This window comes from Tiliqua scincoides, chromosome 1, assembly GCF_035046505.1.
Source record: "Tiliqua scincoides isolate rTilSci1 chromosome 1, rTilSci1.hap2, whole genome shotgun sequence".
Taxonomy (NCBI): domain Eukaryota; kingdom Metazoa; phylum Chordata; class Lepidosauria; order Squamata; family Scincidae; genus Tiliqua; species Tiliqua scincoides.
This window is the reverse complement of record NC_089821.1, coordinates 191518689-191544200: the sequence shown is the minus strand read 5'-3', so window position 1 is coordinate 191544200 and position 25512 is coordinate 191518689.

Here is a 25512-nt window from a genome sequence, read left to right as displayed (position 1 = left end):
GGCAGGGCCTAGGAGAGGGGGGTAAAGGAGGTAATTTGTACCTGGACCCAGAGTCAAAAGGGGGGCCCTGGAGCCAAAGGAGGGTGCCCAGAAATTTCCTGGAATCTTATGTTTTCCTATCTATTCAGACCTGTTGTCTGCATGGGATGCTGGGGACACTACTGAAGCCACATGGGCTGGTAGACCTGGGCTCCAAAGACTTTTCCAGGTGTTTCTACTCTCCCCCTACCCTGTTTTGCCCTTCCTTGCCCCTATTCTGCTTGCCCGTCACCACCCTCCCCCGCTGTGTCACCCCTTCCCCTCTTTGCAAAGGGGCCCAAAAGAAACTGTGTACCCCCTGATAAAGTTACTCTCAGAGGCCCTGGTATAAAAAGTATCAGCACTTGACAATGTTTTATAGCTGATATGCTACGATATGAACATCTGAAAGCATCAAGCATGCAGCAATCGATTTGACAGTATCTGACAGGAGACATGCAGTGGCAATCAGTATTTGACAATGTTAGACTGCTGACTTGCACTAAAATTTAGTAGCTTCATAGCACACAGGAAGCTGCATTACAGTGAGTCAGACCACTGGCCCATCTAGTTCAATATAATCTATGTTGTCTGGCAGTGGCACTCCCTATACAGGCAAGCAGTCCTTCCAGCCTTTCTGGTAATGTCAGAGATGGCACCTGGCTTTCTACATGCAAAGAAGATGCTCTTCTACTGTGTTTCATTCAGCTAATCGAAATAGTTGAAAGTTGATGACAAATACAGGACCCTAAATATGATTCAGATTAATAAATATGATTAATTTCAAGTTAAAATATCTACAAAACAATCTTTCACATTCTAAAAATAGCAGTTATTCTGGAGTGGCTTCCTTAACATTAGACTGATTGTTCCAAATTATGTCTTACTAGTATTTTTAAAAATTCAGAATTTTTAAAATCCATAAAGGACACTGTTGCGCTAGACAATGTATTTATATTCTTGGTAACATTGCTATGATGATGTAAAATGATTTCATCTTTGTGCAGCTGGTGTATTATACTGCTGTTAGATTTTGGATGTTCTACAGTTCACACATGCAGCATATAAATGAGAGGAGTGGGTTAACTTCCACTGTCTCCTCAGCCTCTCCCCTCTGGTCTACTACCTCGGGGACCTGACAAGCAAGAGTGGAATCTCTCAGTCAAAGATGTATTGGACAGGAGGTCTGGTCTAGAGGGTAGAGCCTCCATTAGCCCAAAGATAACATCAGAAGGTCGCCAGTTCGAGAACAGCTCCCTGAATGGCGAGATCTTGAAGCAGCTGACAAGCCGAGCCGAGTTATTCCATCTGCTCTTTGGTGTGTGCAAAGAAGCGTCTTGCCTGCCCTCCATGTGAGAAATGAAGGAGCTGCTTGTCAGCCTGTGTGGGAGGCACTGGAGGCCAGAAGTGAGATCGGACCAGGAAGGTCCATCTGAAATGTTGTGTGGTTCTTGAAAGAGAGAACCTTCTATGATTGTAAAAATCCCCTTGAAGGATTTAGAAATGCCTGCCTATGTAAACCACCTTGAATAAAGTCAGAGGAGTAATCCGATGACTAGAAAGGCAGTATATAAATACCTAGTTGTTGTTGTTGTTGTTGTTGTTATGTATCCTTGCGCTTTCTGGATAATGAGCCAGTGATCTGTTAACTAAAAGTCTAGGTCTCAATAAGGATTCACCTTTGAAGAGGCCTCAATGGGATCTTTGAGCTGCCAATCAGTGGTACCATGTCAGAAGAATCAGCCGACATTCACAATTGTAGCCCCATGCCATCTGGATTAGTCCATTGGTGCTTATTTAGATCTAACATGAGAACTCTTTACATGTTATGCTCCTCCCAGGTACAAAAGTTACACATTTTGGTCTGAACCTCTGTACCTGGGTTCATTTTTTTACAGATCAGTAATCTGATCATACCACACAAATTGTACCAGGATTGAACGGAATCTGTGAATAAGTGTGTGCAGCTCCAGATTGACAAGTCTTGTATTCAGGTGCAGTTGCACCTAGTCACAATTGAAGGGAAGAAGGGGAGAATCAGTAGATACAAGGGGGAAGAAAAAGCCCATTCAAGGACCCTCCAATATCATTTTATAATTCCCAGATATCTTGGCTGTTGTCGCTATCACCAACATTTTTTCCTGTCAAAAGGCAAAAAGACAGTTAAGCAGTTCTCCAAAATCTCCTATTCTCTTGTAGATGTTTTAGTACAAACTGTAATTTTTAAAAAAAAATAGAATCAAAAGACTGTTTCTTACATGGATAGTAAAATCAGACAGGTAAAACCACTACCACACCACCTCTAGCTCACTTCAAGTTGCTTTTTATTCTAGACGCCACCTTTGAAAATAGACAGTGTATATCTAATAAGCCATCCAGCCAGCCACTCCAGAGGAATTTGTTTCCTAGCTAGAAACAACTAACACAACACTTAATGCATCCAACAGCAAAATAGCTGCACTTATGTGGAAAGCCAGGGCACTTATGGCCTTTCTGCAATACATTATAGGCTACATACAAAGAACAAGAGATTGTCAGGGCCACTTGTCCATGGCCTAAATCAGTTGAAAAGAAATTTTGTATTCAACTTATCTGTGGATGATTTTGTGCTTAAACTTGACATGTAGCAAGTTACCTTTTTTTTTTTTTTTTTTAAACCTGGTTGCATCATATGGGGAGTGAAAATTCTCAACCTTGCAGTTGTTATGAAGATGAATGAGTTAACACTGTATAGTGTTATACATACTCCAAGTGCTATAAAAGGATTAAATAGATAATTGTGAGCTATATTTATCCTGGGTTTGGTTTTGGTTTATTGCAGTTCTGGGAGCCTCAGATCTCAATTCCTATTTGAAACAGATCTATTCAGCCACCATGGTTTTGGAGAAAATAGAGGGTTATGTGTAACCTGAAAAAACACATTCCCCAATTCAACCAGGTCATGAGCCACTGAGCTGTAGCCTCTTCCAAGCTCAAAGTACAGTGCAGGGGAAGTTTTGAAATTCAGGAGCAAAAGACCCCCTCTGGTGGAAGGTGGGCTGCTAGCAGGGCCATTGAGAAGAATTTTATCAGGGGGTGCAAAGTTTCTTCTGGGCCCCTTCCCAAAGAGGGAAGGGGTGAAACAGAGTGGGGAAAGGATGGTGATGGGGATTGGCAGAACAGGGGCAGGGAAAGGACAAAACAGTGTAGAGGGAGGGTGGCAACAACTCGGATAGTCTTTGGAGCCCAGGTCTACCAGTCTTCCCAAGAATTCAGGTCCACCTGCCTGCCCGGTGTTGGCAGCTAGATACAGTAACACAGAAAACCAAACACACTCCTAAGTTTCTTTAAAATCTTTCAAATATAGAAAGTCATTGCAGGAGATGAGTATCATTGTACTTAGGGTCACACTAGAATGGAAAGTGTCTTGTTTGCACCAAAACCGACTTCTGCAGCAGCTGCAGTCCCGCACCTGTGTCACTGAGCTCCTATACACTCCTTCATGGTAAGCGGCTCCAGGAGCCAAAAAGCTACTGTAGCAGGTCAGTTTCCTCCCAGATGTGACACTGTTAAGGACTGTATGCATTCCTGGGTCTTGTGTCTTTGGTTTATGGCAGTAGTCGCCACCATGTGCTCATGGTAATGCCCCCAGCATCCCATGTGGTCAGTGAGTCTGGTGAGACTGGAAAATGTCAGATCCCAGGGAATTTCTGGGCCCCCTCCTTTGGTTCCTGGGCCCCCTTTCTGACCCTGGGCCCAGGTACAAATTACCCCCTTTAATCTAGGCCCCGGCTGCTAGCATTTTATTTGTTGCATTTATAACCCACTTTGTTGTCATCCTGGAATTCAACACAGGTGGTCACAGATCTAGGCACTGAGCAGACCCAGACTTACAAATGGCAAGAATTCCTCATGACACCCCCTCTTACCCATGCCCAATAAATCTATCCTCTTAAAACCCAACTTCTTGAAATATCTTCATTAAAGTATTTTCTTCGTTTGCCACTTATTTCTATTTTGAAACTTAAGGCCCCAATCCTATTGAATTAGAATTCCAGCAGTGCATGGCCTTTATGGCAGGGAACAACCCAGGCCACTGTTGTGTGCTTCTGGGCCACTGCTGCCAACAGGTTTTAAGGGAGATAGTTTTAATGGCATGGCTAAGGGGAGTGTCATGATGAGGGCAGGAAGGGAGCAGGCAAGGGTGGGGAAGGGGAGGGAGAGCATAGATCTCAGTGACAGTAGTGTGCACCAGATCCTATACCCAGTTTCCCAGGCCACCCACCCCTTTTCTATCCTCAGACTTACACCAAAATAGCTGGCATACCTCCTGCTGGCTATCTGATCCCCCCATCATTCAGTGCTCCATCAGCACGGCTGTATTAGTGCCAATGGCAGGGAATAGAATTGGGCAGTTCATTTAAACATCTAACTAATTTATCTCCAAACCTTGGGGAGGGTTTCTGATGACATCATTGTTCCTGCTGTAGGAGAAGTCATGAAACGCTCCCTTCTCCCCCTTCACTACATGCCTGACCTTCACAGCATGGGCTGATAGAAGCAGAGACAACAAATTGTATTATTGCCTCAGAACAAACGTGGGGTGATAGGGATACAGCCATACATAAGATAGATGAGAGAAAGAAAACAAAATGGAAAGGGTCTTTCTAAAGCATGTTGTGCTACTGAAATGGTACTGTGATCAGGAGGGAATCAGTCAGAAAGCTTACAGTAGCCAGATGGTATCAACAATTTATTTACTTGATTTATTTACAGTGGCACAATATCATCTGCCAAGTATGACCAGATAGATTTTTAGAGTGAGCTAATAAAAATTTTGATCTTTGCCAGTCTAGAAAAATACCTGCAGATACCTTAACTGTAGATGATGGATATGTATATATCTCCCATTCAAAATGTTTCCTTCACTAATACATAATCTATTCCTCACTCTTATACGGTAATGGATTTTTTAAAAAGACAGAAAAAGTTGGCTATTAGTGCCTTAATTTATTGTAACTCACAGCTTTTCTCCTTTGGCATTCAAAAGACGAGACCCAAATGACAAGCTTCAGAAATGACTTCAGTATCGGCAGCATCTGCCTCCTAGGCGGGCTTCATTTGCAGATGCCTGTGGGTCTGTCAAAGTGTAATCTGTGGTGCCAATGGATAGGAAGCTTGGCGTTCATGGATATTAGTTTGTCTAAATTCATTTCCCTTTCCTTGAAACCACTTTTTCACCTCCTGAAATACTTATTTATTGGAATTCATCTACTTTGCTCTCTTCTTTTCTTTGCATCCTACCTGGTCAAGAGAACTGGATGCTTGAGTGTAAATTCCCCCACTGTGATGTAGGCATAGCTCCCCAGCTTGCAGAGAGCTGACTCTCCACTCCCTTTCACATCACAGCTACCCTCCTGAAATTTCACAGCCAGGGTTCCATCCACTCCTTGCTCTTCTCTCTGCCCTCCCCATAGCTCTTTCTCTATCCTGCTTGCTCACTTTAAACCTTGACTTTCCTAGAAGCCTCTTGTGTTTCTGGGAAGCGACATACATGCTGTTTCTCCTTCCCAAGGGCGTGCTTGCTAACCTCCACAGACACAATTACCTCCTCTTTCTGGTATCTTTCAAGTGGCACAGCTCCTTGATCAGTTATTATTAGTGACAACTGTGTGGTACATGCTATTTCCTCCAGCCCCCACCCCCCACCCCATCAACTTATTAGGACCTTTCTGCACCAGTTTGGGGTTCAGACCCAAGATTATCCCAGAGTATCCATTGCAACATTAGCAGCAGCCAAGGGACATTTCACAGCAGAACTGGAAGTAACTGGCAGCCAGATAGCATGTTCTTTCATATCATATCAGACTTATGGGCTCGTCCCTGAGCATTCTTATTCTTTATCATACTATTTTAAAGGCATGATTTTTCTCTGTTTCATGGGCTGCTGTGATGATGGCCCAGAATCAGCCTTTGGGAGTCTTTCTGTAAGCAGAAGAATACAACCAGTATACTTTTGCAATTATACTGGAATTATCAGACCCCATCCTTGTCATCACTGTATTGTCCTCTTCCCCCAGCAAATTCTCCCACACAGTTCATGGACATTTGCATAATAAAGTGAGGACAAGAAAGAGGAACTGAAGATGACCAACAGCCCAATCATATCCTCATGGTATGCTAGTGTAGTGAGAGGTACATTGACATGGGAGCCACTTCGCTGGTTTGTGGTTGGAAGGCCATGTAACACCAGTGGTCTCATGAAGACTGGCTGCCAGCAGGTTTCTGCCTGCAAAGAGGCCAAAAAGAGGCGGTGATCAGGGTGGATCAAGCAGGATGGGGTGGATCACAATGGCACTTGTTTCCACTCAGTAAGCATAGGCTCAGACTATGCAGCAGACATACAGATCTGGATCTGATTAAATGGGTAATTGACTAGCTTTCCAAATAAATGGTCTTAAGGATTTCATTAGTCCTCTTTTCCATTGTCCAATCTTAGTTATTTTTAACGCTTCAGAAACTAATTTAAAAATGAGTTTCTAGAGTTTCAGGATTCTGTTGCTGTTTAAAAAAGAATAAATGTTGATCCTCAAGTAACACAATGGAACTTCTAAACTTTTTGCTCAAGTGTTAAGTTGAAGAAGAAAATCTGTTGAGGACTAAATTTAAATGTTGTTCCATCGCAAGCTGCTTGTCACAGCCTCCTCGACAACTCTTAGTTAAAAACAAAATTCCTTGTCCTTATTCACAGTTTGTTTATTAGCAGGGACGAACAAAGATATGTTCAAACTTTAAAAAAAAATCAATAACTCTCTTTTCTTTATAGTGCCAAGAGCTAACAAAACAAGTTTATCTTCTGAATATCATTTGGGAATAGCAGTAGGCCAGACCATACTGACAATGCAAATTACTTCCCCACTAGATACCTCTGCAGGCAAAGTTAATTGTAAAGACACAGCCAATAACTTGCAGCCAAAGGTAGCTCTATGAGATAAGACAGTGGGACTGACAGTGGTGCCATGCAGTTTGATTTCCACTGAAAACAACAGGACATCCATAGGCATGATTTCCAGGATCACTGCAAATTCCACAGCCACAGGAATACACAACTGCCATTGTTTGGCAGATCCCTGCCATACTATGGAGATCAAAAAGCTTTGTCCACTTTGAGACAGCTATGACTATGCAATGTGGCAATCTTTGTATCACTAAGAACATAAGAGCAGCCCCACTGGATGAGGCCATAGGCCTATCTAGTCCAGCTTCCTGTATCTCACAGTGGCCCACCAAATGCCCCAAGGAGCACACCAGATCACAAGAGACCTGCATCCTGGTGCCTTCCCCTGCATCTGGCATTCTGACACAGCCCATTTCTAAAATCAGGAGGTTGCACATACACATCATGGCTTGTAACCCGTAATGGATTTTTCCTCCAGAAATTGGTCCAATCCCCTTTTAAAGGCATCCAGGTCAGATGCCATCATCACATCTTGTGGCAAGGAGTTGCACAGACCAACCACACACTGAGTAAAGAAATATTTTCTTTTGTCTGTCCTAACTCTCCCAATACTCAATTTTAGTGGATGTCCCCTGGTTCTGGTGTTATGTGAGAGTGTAAAGAGCATCTCTCTATCCACTTTATCCTTCCCCTGCATACTTTTGTATGTCTCAATCATGTCCCCCCTCAAGCGTCTCTTTTCTAGGCTGAAGAGGCCCAAATGCCGTAGCCTTTCCTCATAAGGAAGGTGCCCCAGCCCTGTAATCATCTTAGTCGCTCTCTTTTGCACCTTTTCCATCTCCACTATATCCTTTTGGAGATGTGGTGACCAGAACTGAATGCAGTACTACAGGTATGGCCTTACCATCGATTTGTACAATGGCAGTATATTATTATTATTATTATTATTATTTATGAGTTGTATGGGGTGTTCAGGGAGGGGTACTACCTCTGGTGTAGGGGCATGTCGTGTGCTTTTAGGGCAGCTCGTCCCCCTTTGGTCCTCACCTGTCACTCAGCTCTCACCTGTGGCTCCCAGTAGCTTTGCATGTGCAGCGGCCACACCCCGGGCAACAGCTTTGACAGGCTGGCCAAACCAGGTTGAGGGTAGCCGTCGGGTCATTGATCTTCGGCGAGATTGGGATTTGTGTATCCCAAGCATGTGAAGATAGACTCCGGCGGATTGAGTGGATGAGACCCATTAGAATAGGACCAAGGGTCATGAAGGCAGTTTCTGCAAGTGACATGGTACGCTAAGAGCACGGCAAGACACAAAAGATGCCCTGGTCAACCACTGCGCCCAGCCCATCACCAACCGTCTCAACTTTTGTCCTGCCATTGGAGCAAGGTGGAATCTGGGAAGAGAGAGTGAGGCTGACTATGCGCACCTCTCCCTCACTTTAATCCAATTCACGCGCAAGTCTTGACATCCCAGATGTCACCCCTGGGAGCTGGGGGATAAGAATAGGCCCTCAGTTTGGCTGTACATGTCGTAAGAGGTGATTGAACAACCATCGGGTAGATAGGACTCGATAGCCTGGGAAGGCAGCTCATCTGCGAGAAGGAAAACTCTGATCCCAAACCTCCACTGCCTTGTGGCTACATCCAGTTATGGAAAAGGCTACAGGAGTCAACCTTGAGGCAAAATCCGGAGCCGGAGTCCCTGAGTCAGTTCATGGCTGAACACAGTCACATTCTGGCAACTCCTGCGACATATCTGGACCCAACCGTATTGGCCTCTGCCTTTCCATTGGACCATTTCAGTGATGTGGAGAGGGGGGATTTGCTGCATGGGAAACAGTCTATGCTCCATATCTACTTTACCCAGGCGTCGCGCTCTGGAGAGGACATTCTGTTCCAGATCCACCATTCAGATTGCGATACCATAGTCTTCCGAGACTGAAGGATGCCAATACAATGCAACAGTATTTATATACCGCTTTTCAATGGAAAGTTCCCAAAACAGTTTACAGAGAAAAACCAAACAAAATAACTAATGGCTCCCTGTCCCTTTTTTTTTTTTTTTTTTTTTGCATAATATTAGCCATTTTGTTCTTAATACCTTTTCTAATGATCCCAAGCATAGAATTGGCCTTCTTCACTGCCACTGCACATTGGGTTGACACTTTCATCTAGCTGTCCACCCCCCCCCCCCCAGATCTCTCTCCTGATCCTTGACAGACAGCTCAGAACCGATTAGCCTATTACAGCTACAGTCTACTTAGCCCAGAGATATCTAGGGTGCTTCAGGGGTGCCCCATGACTGTCAGTCAACAACAAGTGCTAGTGTGAGGTTGGCAAGAATCAGCAGAATTAGTATGTGAAAGTACACATGGGAGGGTTTTGGGAGAAAATATACATGCCTTTTCCAGGGATTCTCTTATAGATTCCTGCCAGAAACACAAGAGGCTGCTGTCACTGGGCACTCTTTTAGAGTGCATGCCTATATTCAGGCACCCTACACTTAATATCCCAAGTCTTTTCTGCCTCTAGAAAGATTGCACAGAATGTTGCATGGCCCTATCAATCATACTGTTCTGCACAGCTTGTTCAGTCTTCTCTCGTGGCTCAGTGGTATTAATAGTGACTTACTTTTTAGCCTCCTGGCTCACTGCTTGCCATATGGAGCAACAAAAGGGCAAGGCTCTTGATTAGCCTGTGTTCAGTAGTTGTCATCAGCTGGGCCCCACTGGGTAGCAACAAACTGGATTGCCAATTATTTCATCCAATTAACTTGCCATATGGATTTTTAGAATTTCAAGTGTCAGATCACTATTCAGATATCTGATAGGTTATTCTTAGCTGGATCAATAAAACATTAATTGGCAAACTCATGCTTTACCTGTCCTTCAGTTTTGTAGCCTAAACAGGAGGTCATCGGAGTTGCATCTAAAGTAATATGTTGTGGGCTGTCATGAAAATCCAGGGCAAGCAGGGGGTTTTCCTAACCTTTTTACCCTCTGTTCCAGGGCTCTCCAGACACAGGCCAGCAGGCCAGATCCATCCCCTGTAGAATCCCCCCCCCATGTGAACGGTGGTTACCATTCCATGCGGGAGCCTCTCGTTGGCACAACAGAGTGGCCTGAACTTCATACTTGCTTCATGCTTCCAGGGTCTTTTCCCCCCAGTTGGCTTTGCACAAGGATTTCTGGGCATGTATGGCCGGCTGGCACAAGGGGGGGGCAATCTGCATCACAAATGAGAAGCCCTCAGGTGACATGATAAGGGCCACCTGCAGCAGAGACCAGTTTACCAGCATGCAGTGGTCTCCACGCTAGAGACCGCTGATCTATTCCAGCCAGATCCCCCAGAATGTTAAAACATTTAACAGAACATTGATAATTTATTTCTGGCCACTACATTGACTGTTACAACGGCTTTGGGGACAGACTATAGCTTAGTGCTAGAGTACATGTTTTGGGCGCAAAAGAGCACATGTTCCATCCCTTGCATCTCCAGGTTGGACTGGGAAAGACTGAAACCCAGGAGGATTGCTCAGCTGTCTTAGGAAAGGGGTTGCAGTTCCAGAAATGAGTGCCCTTATGGCACTGCAGTGATTTTGAAACTGCCAAGAGCAAGGGGCTTTTAACAGTACACACTGTCACACTGGCCTCAGGGAGGCTTGGAGCCCCCTTCGTGGGCCTACCCGCAGCTCCATATAATTTTGATCAGTAATAGGAGCTATTTGGACTAGGAGGCAGGCCTGGAGAGGGGGCTGTGAGCCTCCCAGTCCCTCCTGGAGACCAGTGCAACCCCCCAGATATGTTTAAAAGCCCCTTGCTCCAGGAAGCACCATGATTGCTGCGGCATCATTGGGATCTCTTCCCGCCTCCGCCCTGCCCCAGTAAATACTTACCACTGTCCCAAACTCCCAATAGGACTTTGGAAACCAGTGATGTAGGCTGATCTTTGGAAGGTAAAACATTAGATCTGGTCCAAGGTGAATACCTAAAAAGGTAGACTTTAAGGATTGACAGTCTGGTCTGTAAATAGAGACTGGTAGATTCCTTTATTAAGTAAGTATATGATAGAAAATATTGGCCTTTGCACAAATATGCCATGTACTATATGTAAAGTTGTACATGCCTGGAGAGCATTGAAATCAAAGCCACTAAACCTGCACCTCCCCTGTCATCTTGCAACCTTGTAGGCACACATACATTGGTGCCAATGTACCTCTATCCAACTTGGATGGCATAGTAAATCTCTCTCTCTCTCTCTCTTTATTAATAATAATAATAATAATAATAATAATAATAATAATAATAATAATAATAATAATAATACCTGTGCACTGTAAATCATATCCTGGAATGAACTGAAGCATATATGTCTCAAACGGAATAGAGATCAGCAGCAACAACAGCAGCATCTTTAGTACAGTGGTTGCAATTTGAACATGTCAACTTTTAGTTCTGCTTCCCATCACTTAGTTGGACACATCTAAAAAAGAAAATCCTTGCAGGCCCAGGGCATCAGAGGAGCATCACATTCTGAGCTTTTTCTGGATCATCCTGAATTAACCTCTGTGAATAAGCAGGCCCACATCTCACAGTGAAATTATCAACCTGACTGGCATGAAATCAGCAACCGAAGGTAAGCAGAATATTTTTCAACAAGGCTGTAAATTAAAGCAAAGAGGCTCTTTAGGGGATAACTGAAGGCTCATAGCTGAAGACAGAAAGAGCCATAGTAGCTGCTGAAGGGATTGTTTAAATGAAGAGTTCGTCCAATGACAAATTAAAGTCCTAATCCTGATAAAATATATGTGTCTTCAATGTTGTTCTCATGATTGATCTTGTTATTAAAAAAAAAAATGAAGTCGCATACTTTCCAAGTAAACTTGTTATTTGTTGCACAGGGAGAAGCATCAGTCCATTATGTCACATGAGAAAGCCTTCATGAAAGTGAGGCTCTAGTTCTGACCGCTGCTGTTTTGAGGGACTTCTGCTAAAGCCGGGTTCAAAGGCTGTGATTACTAGCATTGTTGCTGCAATGACTACAGCACCAAGGAGAGCTGTCCCTCCAGATCACCCAATCCTGCAAAAACGTCCTGAGCACCTTGACTTTCCCACGCACGCACCCACCGCACTCATGCGCGCTCTCTCTCTCTCTCTCGCTCTCTCTCTCTCTCTCTCTCTCTCTCTCTCTCTCATATGAAGTTTTTAAATGCTTTCATGGGGTACACCACCATCAGACCCCAGTACACCAGCATTAGTAGTAGCATATCACTTCCACACTGGCTTTCTTTACCACTTCCAATCAAGTCAGTTGTGCTGCAGATTCATATGTGCCATAACTTTCAAAAGTTTGATTCCTTCTTCAGTTGGTAACTGTGACAATCCATCAAGGATTGAAATGGCATACAATGCTGTAATTCTTACTTTCACTGAGAACTATATCCTTTCTTCATTCTTACTTAACTTCACAACAGTTCCCATATAGCCTTACTTACAGAACACTATCCATAAATATATACAGGAGGAATGGCATTCTCTGGTCCTCAGTCTTTGTGATTTTCTTTACCACAGAAAACTGCCATTAATTTTGCTGAGTGAAATCTCTTCTCAGTTTAAATCATCTAAGCAAGTCATTTCTTCCTTAGACAGTATGAATAGTATTCAGTAGAAACTTAAACTTTGTTTTACAAAATGATTTGATTTATAATGCAAACCTTTGCAAGCCCAATCCCGAGCTTCCCAGAGCCCAGAGCTACAGTGGTGCCGAAATGGCTACTGCTGCATCCCGTGGGGCTAGGAAGCAGCGCTGGGGTTACTCAGGATAAGGGAGCTTATGCTCCCTTACCCTGTGTAGCAATCAGGAAGCACCAATGGGTCTCCTCAGATCTGCACCCACTATTGAGCATGTTGGGTCTCTGTGACGTCCATGGCTGGCGGAGACCTCGCCCCTTTGGGTGTGCCCTAGCACGGGGGGCTTACCCGGACGATGCGTGCCGGTCGTCGGCGAAAAGAAGAACGTGAGGCAGATATAGTGGATTTATACAGCCGGTTTACTCTTGTTAAGTTCTTCACACTCATGGGGCCTGTTACGTCACAGGCCCCTTTATTTTACATAGACTGGTGGCGTCGGCGAACACCCGGCCCGTTCCCCACGCCGGCCTGACCCCTTGGGGCTTCAGGCCTGGCTCTCCCACTGCTGTCTGTCGGCCAGGGGTACGGGTTCCCGAGAACTGCAGTACCTTGGCTGGGGGTCTGCTCAGCTGTCCCCAGGAGGGCCCCTTGTAACTCCGGTCTTGCTCCTCGAATCCCTGGCCTCCAATGGGGTCTGTTGAGAGGGGGTCCTGGCTGTTGTAGACTTGCCTCTCCGATTTTTACCCCAGGACCCAGACATGACTAGGGCCTGGAGGCTCCCAGCCCCTGGCCCTTCTCTCCAGGGCTGAGGTCAGCCGAGTTCCCTGAGGAGCCTCGGTTGTCTGGATGAGGCTGGGGTGGCTACCCCCTTTCGCCTCCTCTGGGATCCCTCTCCCGACTGGAGAGGAGCGACCTCTCCCTAGGCCTCCCAGCCTCCTTATGAGGCTCCCCTTGTTCTGCTCCAGCCCCGCCCTTTCCACCCACGTGCCTGCTGACTGCTCCCAGGAGGCACCAGGGCCTGCTCCCAGGGAAGGGACTTGGCTGGGGTCCCAGTCCTGATAGTAGTCCTGTTGTACTCCAGAGGAGGCCCTTACCCCTGAGGAGGACCCTGCTCCAGGTTGATTCCAGGCCACCTGGGCTGGGCCTAGGTGACAGTCTCCCAGGCCAGGAGGGGGGGATAGGCTATGGCAGCAGGGCCTGCCGCTATCTCCCCCCCTCTCCTTCCCCTGCCACACCTTTCCCCCACCCTCCCCCAGCCCCAGAATGCCACCCTCCCCACCTCAACTTACCATTCCACCCTCCGGGGCTGGGCAGGATACTGACTGTCGCAGGCATGCCTTATGGCACAATTGTGACAGTGTACTGGAGGTGGGCTGGCACAAGCCCATCAAGATTGGGCTCTAAGGTTGAAATCCTAACCACACTTTCCTGAGTGTAAGCCCCATTGAACAAAATAGGACTTACTCCTGAGTAGATCTGGTTAGGACTATGCCCTAAATCTCACTAAGCTCCATGGGACGTACTTCAGAGTAAGCATATTTAGGCTTCTATCCTATATACACTTACCTGGGAGTAATTCCCATTCAATTCAATGGACCTTGCTTTTGAGTAGACACACATAGAACTGCATGGTTAATTAATCACTCTCTTTGATTGCTCTTGTTATCTCACACATATCACTCTGCTGTGAAAAGGAAGTGTTATTTTATCATTCTTAACAGTATTTATGTACTGCTTTTCAACACAAAAGTTCACAAAGTGGTTTGCAGACAAAATCAAAATTAAATTCCATCCTCAGGATCTAGAAAAAAGGGATTAAGAATAAAGCATCCAATGTTATTATGCCATTATAAGATGGAAAGGTTACATCTGGAGAATTGTGTCCAATTCTGGTTGCCACGTCTCAAAAAGGATAGTGGAAGTGGAAAAGGTGCAGAAGTGAGTGACCAAAATATTTAGTGGGTTAGGGCACTTTCCTTACTAGGAGAGGCTAAAATGGATAGAGGGATGCTCTCTTTTCTCTTGCATGATAGCAGAACCAAGGACATCCATTAAAATCGTCTGGCAGGAGAGTTAGAACAAACAAAATAAGTTCTTTAGCATAATTAATCTGTGGGAACTCTTTACCATAGAATGTTGTGATGGCACCTGGCCTAGATGCCTTTAAAAAGGTATTGGAAATATTTATGGAGGAGAAGCCTATCACAGGTAACAAATATCGATAGTGTATGCAGCCTCTGGGTTTTAGAGGTAGCCCATCTCTGAATGCCAGATGCAAGTGAGGGCAATAAGAGAGGTATCTTGAGTGCTTTCAGAGGCATCTGATGGGTCACTGTGAGATACAAGAAGCTGGGCTAGATGGGTCTTTGGCCTCACCTGGCAAGGCTCTTCTTATGCTCTCTCACTCTCAGGGGAATTAAATGTCCTCCATTTGAGAAAAGCTTACAATTGGAGTTTTAAATAATTATTCAATTAAGAATTAATAAAGCAACTTCTATCTTAATTAAACGTTAAATTGAGCCAAAAAGGCTTACTCGCATTAACAGATACAGTAAAAAGTTGTCTCTTGCTACATAATGAAGACTTGCTGTTGCCAAGGAAAAGCATTTTAAAAATACAGGAACATGAAACTGTTAAATTTTACCCTTGTGAAGATTGTTAAAATGAGTCCAAGTAATGGGAATTTTTGTAATTAACCTTGACCTAAGAAATACTGAATGTATTTGCCACCCACATAATAAGATTAAGGCTGCTTTAGTTAGCTAACCTTTTGACCACTAGCAACAGTAACAGTCCAATCCTAACCAAATTTCCAGCACTGATGCAGCCCTGAGATAAGGGAACAAGCATTTCCTTATGTTGAGAAGGTGTCTGTTACTGCTCACCCCCACCCCACCCCAACACACAACACAGCATATACCCCATTGGCATGGCTGCAACAGCACTGGAAAGTTGGTTAGGATTGGGCTATGAAGCTGAAATCCTAATGCACACTTTCCTGGGGGTTAGCCTTACTGGATAAAATAGGACATACTTCTGACTAGACATGCATAGGATTGTTCCCAGTGTTGGGAAAACAAGCTGCACCTGCAGAAATCCCCTCCTCTATACAAAGCTCAGGAGCCCTAAAGTAGAAAGGTTGGCCACCCCTGACCTAAATGAACATTTTGTCAGGGGTCCTTCACGTGGTGACACACTTCCTATAATGCAGCCACAAATAGGATACCTGGGTCTCAATTCTCAACCTGCCTGCTGCTGCACTAGGGTACCTCAGTCTCTTGTGAGGCCCAGGTTTGGCTCCATGTAGCTTTGCCCTTTGGCTCTGTTATGTGAAAATCCCCTTTTTCCTTTTAAGTTGTGATTTTTATATCTGGTTATGTTATTATGGACTAAGATATCATACAGGCCAAGCAAACAAGCCCAGTTTCCAAAGGCCCTGGTCAAAACCACATGGAGTGCACAACCCCCACTTCCCTGTAGGTCAATGTATGCATTGTATGGTTTTAAGAGCTATATGCAAAAGTGTCTCCTGATCCATTTACTGTGTATGCAAAACAAGTCGGCCGGCACCTCCAGAGGAAGAAGTCTATTGTTCTTTTGTTGTGATTCAATTACTCTTAAGTACCCTATGCAAACTGCCTCCAGGGGTTGGCTGAGTTCCCCCACATAGGAAGCCAGCATGGCTGATAGCTGACTTCTGATCATCCTTTTCTGGCATGCTCCACGTGTCCCAGTGTGTGTAGTGAGCATGCGCATCCAGGAGGCCACATCCGGGTCATTTGAGGTCAGCAAAAACCCTTAAAAGAGAAAGGCTGCCATGTGTGCTCTCTCGCTCTCTCTCTCTCTCTCTGGCTGCCCTCCATAGGACAGGTCCTCCATAGGACTTTTCCCCCCTCCTATCCATCTGCTCCCCAGGACAGGTAACTATATCTTGCGTCTGGAATCTTTTCCCTTCTCCCCCCCCCTTTTTTCTCCCATTCTCTCCCCATCTTAGTTAGCAACTGGGTTATGCAGACCAGGGACCCCTAAAATCTTTCCCTACAACCTATCCTTTTCTGATTCCTTCTAGGATGCACCAAATACATGGCACATGCAACCACCATAAAGCTAGGTACACAGGATCCAAGTACTAGGAACCAAGAAACATATACTTACCATTTTCCATGTGCATTATGTTTACCTGTGTGTTTTTTGTAATAAAAATATAATTGTTGATAGAAAGTTATCTTTCTCCCAGTCTCCTCTTTAAGCTACAAGGGATTATCTCTGCATTACGCTGTTTTGCTATCTAGCCTGCGATCCTGTAGTTTCCAAAAAAGGGTAATATAATAATTCCCCTTAAAACATAACAGCCCTTTTTGGTTACAGCTCATCCTTGGGAGTATAGCAGTAAGGGCCAACTGTCTTCACCGCCATTACTATGTCCAAGCTCCTATCTTGGGCTTTCTTCCCATATCCCCTATACAGCTTTCTGTTCTTCCTTTCCTCCTCTTCATTTCATCCCATGGTTCTTTTTGCAGGTCCCATTTCCTCCACATCATTTTTCTCTATCACTTTTATCATCCTGCCCCTTCCTTCTGACCTCTGCCTTCCATCTTTTCCTTTTATACCTGACCTCCAATTTACCTTTCTCTTCTATTGACTCTCTTTTCCCTGGGCCCAGTCTGATGTCCCTGTTATGGGCCAAGTCCAGCCACAATCACTTGCCCAGGTGTCATTGGTCTGTCATCCCAGCTAGCCAAGCATGGGCAAGGGCTGGTCCCACTACTATGCATCTCCCTCCTACCCCCGTAGGTGGAGCCATTTGTTTCCACCTCCATTATCTATGGCAGTGGTTCTCAAACTCTTTGGGAGAGTTTGAGAGCCACTAGGTGCTGGGGGAGGCAGCTCAGAAGGGCTGCAGGGGCTTGGGTGCACTTACCCAAGCCTCCTGCAGGGCTCCTGGCAGCTGTGAAAGTGAAAGTTGAGCGATCATGCTCCACTTCCACTTTAGTGGATACAGGGTGCAATCACTCCGCTTTTACTTTCAGTGCTGCGGGGAGCCCTGCAGAAGGTCGCGCAGGGCTCCCTGCACCCCTGGGAGGCTGTAGGAGGCTTGGGTAAGTGCACCCAAGCCCCTTCAGCCCCCCTGAGCGGCATGATCCTGGGGATTGCACTGCTGCCTTCTCCCTGCCTTAAGGGGCAGAGGCCAGGGCCCACAGCCTGGGGCATCACGACGCCCCAGTTTGAAAAGCCCTGATCTGTGGGATCACCAGAGCCTAGCTGCTGGGTGAGGCCATATCGGCTGCTGCCCAGTTGATTGATGGCTGCTGCAGTTAGGCTGCTGCCTGGATAACTAGCAGAACTGCACAAGTTTCCACCACTGCCAGCTGAAAACTGGCCTGTCTTCTGGGTGTTGCTGGGAACTCATAGCCAACCATAAGGTCAGTTGAACCCCTTCACTTCTGGTGGTGGGCTGGGGGGAGGTAGCAACCTGGTGACATCTGCCACCTCTCTCACAGTCTGCCTAACTGGTCTGCCTAGGTGTCCTAACCTCTTCTTGTGATCTCAGAGGCCATACATGAAGAGGGCAGGGAAGACTTTTTCTCTAGCATTACTGCTTCTACTAAAGTCAGGGGTGGATAGAATTCTGGGAGTGAAGAGGTGCTTTGCAAAAAACTGTCAAGATAAAAATGGTAAGTCATGTGCTGGTGGTGTAAGGTGTGGCTGTGCATGTGTGCTGATTATGTTAGGGGTGTGGATGGCAGAATTTGAGACAGGCTTGGGAAGTAGATTGACTTGCATCACCCCTGATGATGAAGGAGATGATGATTTATACATTGCTGTTCATAAAAAAAGTTGCAAACATGATTTCTTATCCCAAAGGAGTTCACAATCTAAAAACAACAACAACAACAACAACACACACACATATTAACCCATTTTCCAGCACTGGCATAGCTGTGCCAATTGGATGCGTGCTGCATCCTGCTGTTGGGGGACACTCATGGAGGCCACCTCAAAGCAAGGAAAGGTTTGTTTCCTTACCTAGGAGCTGCGTTGCCCTTATGTTGGTGCTGGAAAGTGGGTTAGGATTGTGTCCTTAGGAATTGCTTAGCATCAACACTCTTTTTTTTTTTTTGGGGGGGGGGAGTAAAGTGAGATCTCACTGTGATAAAATCTTACTTCCCATCATCATTGGTAAATAGGCATGAAATAAAAGCATTTAACTGAAAACATAATTGCATCTACTGCTCTGTGGTTACATATTTTGGAATCTGCAGTAAAATTGTACAATATCCTACAGTCAATTCAAGAGCTGCTAACAGAAGTTGAACTGACAGATGATGTTAAAAGTTAAAAGCATATAAAACCTCAACACAAGCCAGTTGGGACCCAAAGTCATTTCCTATTTAAGGAATGTACATTAGTCAGCACCATCAATATTTTACATTGTGGCTAAAACAATTTATAAAAGATTGTTTCATTATCCCCCCCCCCCCAATAAGTTAAAATTTCCTTCATAGAATTTAATTTGCTGCTCCTTTCAGTCTTCATGTCTCATCCCAGTAACAGAATACAATCTTGTTGTTCTAGGAAAGAAAGTAGGAGTTAATATCTATTGGCAAATTTGTCCCTTAAAACTCACTGATGACACTTAAAATTATGCCAAGGAATAAATCATTCCTCTTTTCATTCTCACTAGAGACTCTGCTTTATACACACATTTTGTAACATAAATCTTTTATCAGCCTGACATCAATAGAGAAGCTGTGTACGGCTGCAGCCTCCACTGAATATCTAAGTGGAAATGTTGAATAGATAATAAAACACCTTTATGTCTTCCAACCAGCAGTTTACCCCATCTGCATTTATAAAAGCTTAAAGCATTGTCTTTACCTGAGATAATCCCCAAGCAACAAAGACATCTCCTATCCCTTCTTTTTTATTATTACCATTATTACATTGGATTTTTAAAAAATAGCACTCATTTGATTAGTAGCAGAAAAAAATAGATATAAATATGCAAGGGAATACATTTCTAATACCAATATTTGTAAGCAGGCTGCAAAGATGGATTTAAGGTCCTTGGTGAATCACCAGACCTCTAATGCCATTTGGACTCTAATGCCAACACCTGAACTTTAATGCCATAATGATGGATTTAAGGTACCTCGTGGAATCGCCTGAACTCTAATGCCATTTTGGCATCAATGTGTAGGCAGCTGCCTTAGAAAGAGTCAGATATAATTGATCCATCTAGTTCAGGATTGTCTACTTTGAGTAGCAGTGTCTTACCATGGTTTCAGACAAGGGGAGTTTCCTTGCTCTACCTGAAGATATCAAGGCTTTAATCTGGAACCTTCTGCATGAAGAGTGATGGCCTTGTCTCCAGTGGAGGATATCAAAAATTCAGAAAAAGGCTTTTTCCTAAGCTTTTAATATTTTTAACCTGTGACTGAATTTGTCGGCTTTCTTTTATTTCATATATTCGTAAAAGAAATTCTGTGTCTTGTTTCTTACACAGCTCTCTCCTCTCTCCAGCATTCCTTCTTATTCTCACTGGCTAAATTCTAGTAGACCACCCCCAGTTGCTTGCTTGTTGGAAGAACAGGGCATCTTATCTGAATTTTGAGCCCTGCTGATGGTCTTCCTCATCCATGTCCAAAATGTGTGGATAAATCTCTCCCCTGCTTCTTCCTCCAGCATTTGTTCTGGTCCATCTTCTCACTGTACCTTCATTTCTCTCCTTTCCTTCCCAGCCATCTTGGATTCATTCTTTGGCTACAGAGTCTGGCTTACCCATTCCTCTCTGCTTTCTATTTTCTTAATACTCTCCTGATGTTCACCCATTTGATCCTTCTCCACCATTTGGGTCATCCTAAGTATCAGAACAGTAAAAGTGCCCAGAAGTTCTCCGTTGCTTTATTCATCTACTGAGAGCCCATCATTCTTGGCAGCAAGGGAGGCCTTTGGACTCTCCATTTCATTGGCAGGAATACAATGTGATCTTATGCTGGGCCAAGCCATTCATGATATCAGTTTCATAGAATCATAGAGTTGGAAGGGAGTTCACAAGGTCATCTAGTCCAACCCTGTCTGTGGCAGGAAATCCTTCTAGAGCAGTGTTTCAAACTGTGGGTAGCAAGCCAATTTCATGTGGGTCTCCATTCATTGCAATGTTTTATTTTTTAATATATTAGACTTGATGCTACCATGGTATGTGACTGCATTTGGGGATATGTTACAGACCTGCACTTTTAACAGGCTTCTATGTATATTCTTTAAACAATGATAGTCAATGGGACTTACTCCTGGGTAAGTGTGGGTAGAATTGCAGTCTAGGTTTGTTAAAAATTCTCCTGCTTGATGATGTCACTTGCGGTTATGACATCACTTCCAGTGGTCCTGACAGATTCGCATTCTAAAATGTGGTTTCCAGTGCTAAATGTGCGAGAACCACTGTTCTAGAACATCTCCAGCAGGTACCTGTCAACCCTTTGCTTGAAGATCTGCAGTGAGGGAGAATCCACCACCTCCCTTGGTAACTGGTTCCAGTGGTGTAGCTCATGGTCATGTAGCCCAGTGCCAATCTCAAAATGTTGCCCTGGAAGTGATGTCACAACCAGAAGTGACGTCATACCCTGGCTTTTAAATGTAAAAACTGGGAGGAACCCATTTCCTCTCCCAAGCAGCTCACCACCCACTTGCTCTGCTGCCTCAGTGGCATAGCTAAGGCATCTATCTGCTACCTGGGGTCAAAGAAGATTTGTAGCCCCACCCAGATAAAAGCAGATTTAATTAAGTGAATAAACAAAAAGTGTGCCTTTGATTCGTTTGAGACATTGTGCTGGGGTGAAGAGGGACAGTTATTCTCCCCCTGCTAAATATAAGAGGAGCACCACTTGAAAAAGTGCCTTTTTACACAGTTAGCAGGGGTAACTGTATTATGATACATGGAAATGAGAGCTGACTCATATTAACACCTTATTGGTATCATGATAACATGACATTGCAACATGTCAATAACATAATAACATGTCATTGGCTCTCAGAACAATCAGTCTCATAGGTCAGCTTTGAGTTAAGACAATCCACTTTTTGTTCCATAAGGCAGTTGTGTTTTCATTTTCTGGTTAATTGGCCATAACTTTTGACAGAATACACATATTCCGGTGCAGTTTGTTTCATTGCATTCTGCATTAAATTACCTTTCTGATGATATATAGCATGGTGGTATTATTCATACATACCAAGATTTTCACAATTTTGGTCACTAGTGTCAAGCTCAGCTTGTTGCCCCCCAAAGCTTGATGCACAGTGCAACTGCTACTCCCTGCACCCCCTTAGCTATGCCACTGATTGGTTCTACTGCTGAACCGCCCTTACTGTCAAGAATTTCTTGCTGATGTCCAACTAGAGTCCCTGCTCTTGCAATTTGTACCCATTTGATTTAGTTCTACTATCAAAGGTGGTTGAGTACAGATTGTTCCCTCTTCCATATTAAAGACCTTTGGGTATTTGAAGTGCATTATCATATCTCTTCTCAGCCTTCTCTTCATGTCAGGTTAAACATACAAAGTTCCCTCAACTTTTCCTCATAGGGCTTGTTCTCCAGTCCTCTGATCATTCTCATCACTCTTCTTGTAACCCACTCCTGTTTGGCTGCATCTTTCCTAAAGTGAGGTGCCCAGAATTGGACACAATAGTCCAGGTGAGATCTTACCAGTGTGGCATTTCCTCCCCTCCATGCCTTGAAAGGTAAGTTTGAGAAAAAGGGGAAGAGAAAAAGTGACATCAATGAAGTCTGGTGACCAGTGGCGTAGCTATAGGGGGTGGTGTGATAAGTACTACAGGTGCTGTCTAAGCGGCTCATCCCACTCACCATTCCAAGTGGCAGTAGCAATGTGCAGATGGTCGCTGAAGTAAATGGCATCTCCTGCTTGTTGCCACAGCCAGCTCAAATAGCTCCGATGGTGAATAGGGGGTCACTTACACAGCGCATTGCAGTGCTTGCAGTACTTACTGCACCATCAGCCCCTGTAGCTATACCATTGCTGGTGACAGTAGAGGGCTAAGTTGGAGCTCCTTGGGCTTGATGTTTCTGAATTTTCAGGAAATCCTTGGAAATGGGTAAACTTTTTTTCAAAAGTTCAGAAAGGCCAAGGACTTCACGCTGAGATGGTCAGATTAAATCTGTAGTTCTAAGAAGACGTGACCACAGTATGTGGCAGCTAGATGTTCAGTTCCAGTATTCACATTTCTTAATATGTATGTCTTCATTATAGTACATTTTCATGAGTTTGGATTTTTTCCCTGTTTTGTTTTATTTTGACTAAGAACTCTAGGCAATGTTATTATTTTTTTTCTTTAATTGTTGCAATACATAATCTAATAAAAAAGGGGGAAATTAGAGGAGGATTTTTTTTTAAAAGGGGAAAAGTAGAAGGATCACTTTCCAAGTTTCAGATTGGCTCAGAAGATGACCTTACTTTTTCCCAAATTTAGGAAAAGAACTCTTATCATTTTTCCAAGTTAATCCAAGCTCAGCAGGAGAGAGTTTACCTCTCCATTCCAGAGAGAGTGAGCTAGAGCTTCAATTTCACTGTAGAAGGGCGAAGATACAAATGCTTACTGAGGCTTTTAAAATTAAATTGGTGTGTTTTAATTGTACTTTTGTTTCTCTCTCTCTCTCTCACACACACACACACACACACACACACACACACACACACACACACACACACACACACACACACACACACACACACACACACACACACACACACGCTGCAATCCTATACCCATTTTCCTGAGACTCACTCTGCAATTCTATTGACACTTACCTGGGAATAAGCCTTATAATATATTGGAAATTACTTCTGAGTACACTTGCATAGGATTGGGCTCTCAGCCCCACAGAATACAGTGTGGCTAACTTCTGAATAGATGTGCATAGAATTGCGCCATCAGCATTATTATTATTACTGCTGCTGTTTTCTCAACTGTTTAAAGATCTTTTTGGCACCATGTGCAGGTGCCACTGGAGGCCTTGTTCAGCAGTTAAAGCACCATTCTTCCCTTCTATGTGCACATTGATTGATATCAGCAGAATTTGCAAACATCTGGACAGAAGAATAGGCAAAACATATCACTCACGACTATTGGAGTCCTCTGGGGAAAACATGCTAACACAAGTTGAAGTGGCTGCCACAGTCAATAGCCAGACATTTTCACAAAAGAGGATTTAAAAGGATTGCAATACGGCCTTCCTGGAAGCAGGGGACCAAACTCTTCTTGCATTAGTTGCATTGTATTCTGACTGAAAGATCTGAGTATGCTTTACTGCTGGGATAAATAGAAGAGCTGAATGCTAGCTATTTGTTTAAAAGATGTTGTGATGAACAATTGTCTATAATTCTGGGATCAAATGCTCAAGAAAAAGAAATGCCACATACTACACGGAGGGGGATCAAAATGCATCTGCATTTAACTTATTTCACCAAACTACACAAGCAAATTAAAAGCATATTTTTTTAAAAAAAATCTATTATTATGCTTCATTAATGGCCAATCCTAATGGACGCATATGGTGTCACAAAAGCCACTACGCCATCATGTGCTTTAGGGGCACTGGCGCAAATGGCCAAAGGCGCTATGCACATGCCTGAACACTGCACCTGAACACTGCACTTTTATAGGTAAGGTGGTAGCAGGGGTAGTTTGAGGGTAACAAGGAGAGGATTGGGGTAGGGCAGGGGTCGGCAACCTTAAACACTCAAAGAGCCATTTGGACCAGTTTTCCGAGGAAAAAAGTCTCAGGAGCCACAAAACCCTTTTGACATCTAAAATGAAGATAATACTGCATATATAGTTTTTTTTACCTTTATGCTCTTATAGGTCCCGTTTTTATAATGTAGCCCCCTCTTGTAGTTTTTAGTTTGTTTTGTCATACATTCTTGTCATGCGTTTTCAGACGCCTGGTCCTCTATGGTGTTTTGCCTAATTCCAAGGCCATTCACTGCCTGGAGAATTATGCCCACTTTAAGCAAATTCGCTCCCCTTCTTTCCCCCAACAAATGACCCTGGTTCTGCCCTGCACTCCTGCTGGACCCCACCTCCAGGGTAGCTCGCCTGTTCAACCTGCAGAGGTCCTCTCTCCTGCCAGCAGCCTCCCACCACTACAGCAGACCCTGGGTCCTCAGCAGGTCTTGGGCACAGCAGCCACACTTCAAACTCCAGTGTCTCCAGCAGTCCCTTAGTCACAAAGTCAGTCAGAGTATCCAGGGCAGAGTCCAAAGTCAATAAGCCAAGTCACAGTCCAAGGTCAGATTCCAAAGTCAGTCAAATCAGTCAGAGTATCCAAGTCAAAGTCAATAAGCCCAGTCAGTCTCCTTCTCCAACCCATACCCCTCTTCCTGCCTCAGGTGCTCCTTATATCCCTGAGGGCCCTATTGCCTTCAAGTGGCTGTAGCTGTGCAGCACACTCTGCTGGATGCCCAGGCCTTACCCTTAAAGGGGCCACTGCTGACACCACATCTACCTCCTCACTAGATCTTCCAGGATTCCAATACATATGGCGGTTATGACATCTGCTTACCTTACATGGATACTAAAGAACTCCCCCCCCACCTTCCAGAGGCACCCTGCTGGAAGGAAAAAAGGACACAGACTCCAGAGGTGGGGAAGAGAAGAAGCCAGAGCTGGGGGGGGGGAAGGTGGGGGGCAGCCACAGGCCAGCTTCTGCCCTGCCTGCCTGCCCTCCCTCCCTCAGGCTGCAACCCTCTCCACACTATCCTGGGAGTAAGCCCCATTGACTACAATGGGACTTCTAAGCAGACAAGTTGGTTGGAGCTCTCAGGTTGCAGTCCTCTCCACACTTTCCTGGGAGGAAGCCTCACTGACTGCTTGTGAGTAGACCTACATAGGAGAGGGCTGAGGCTGCAG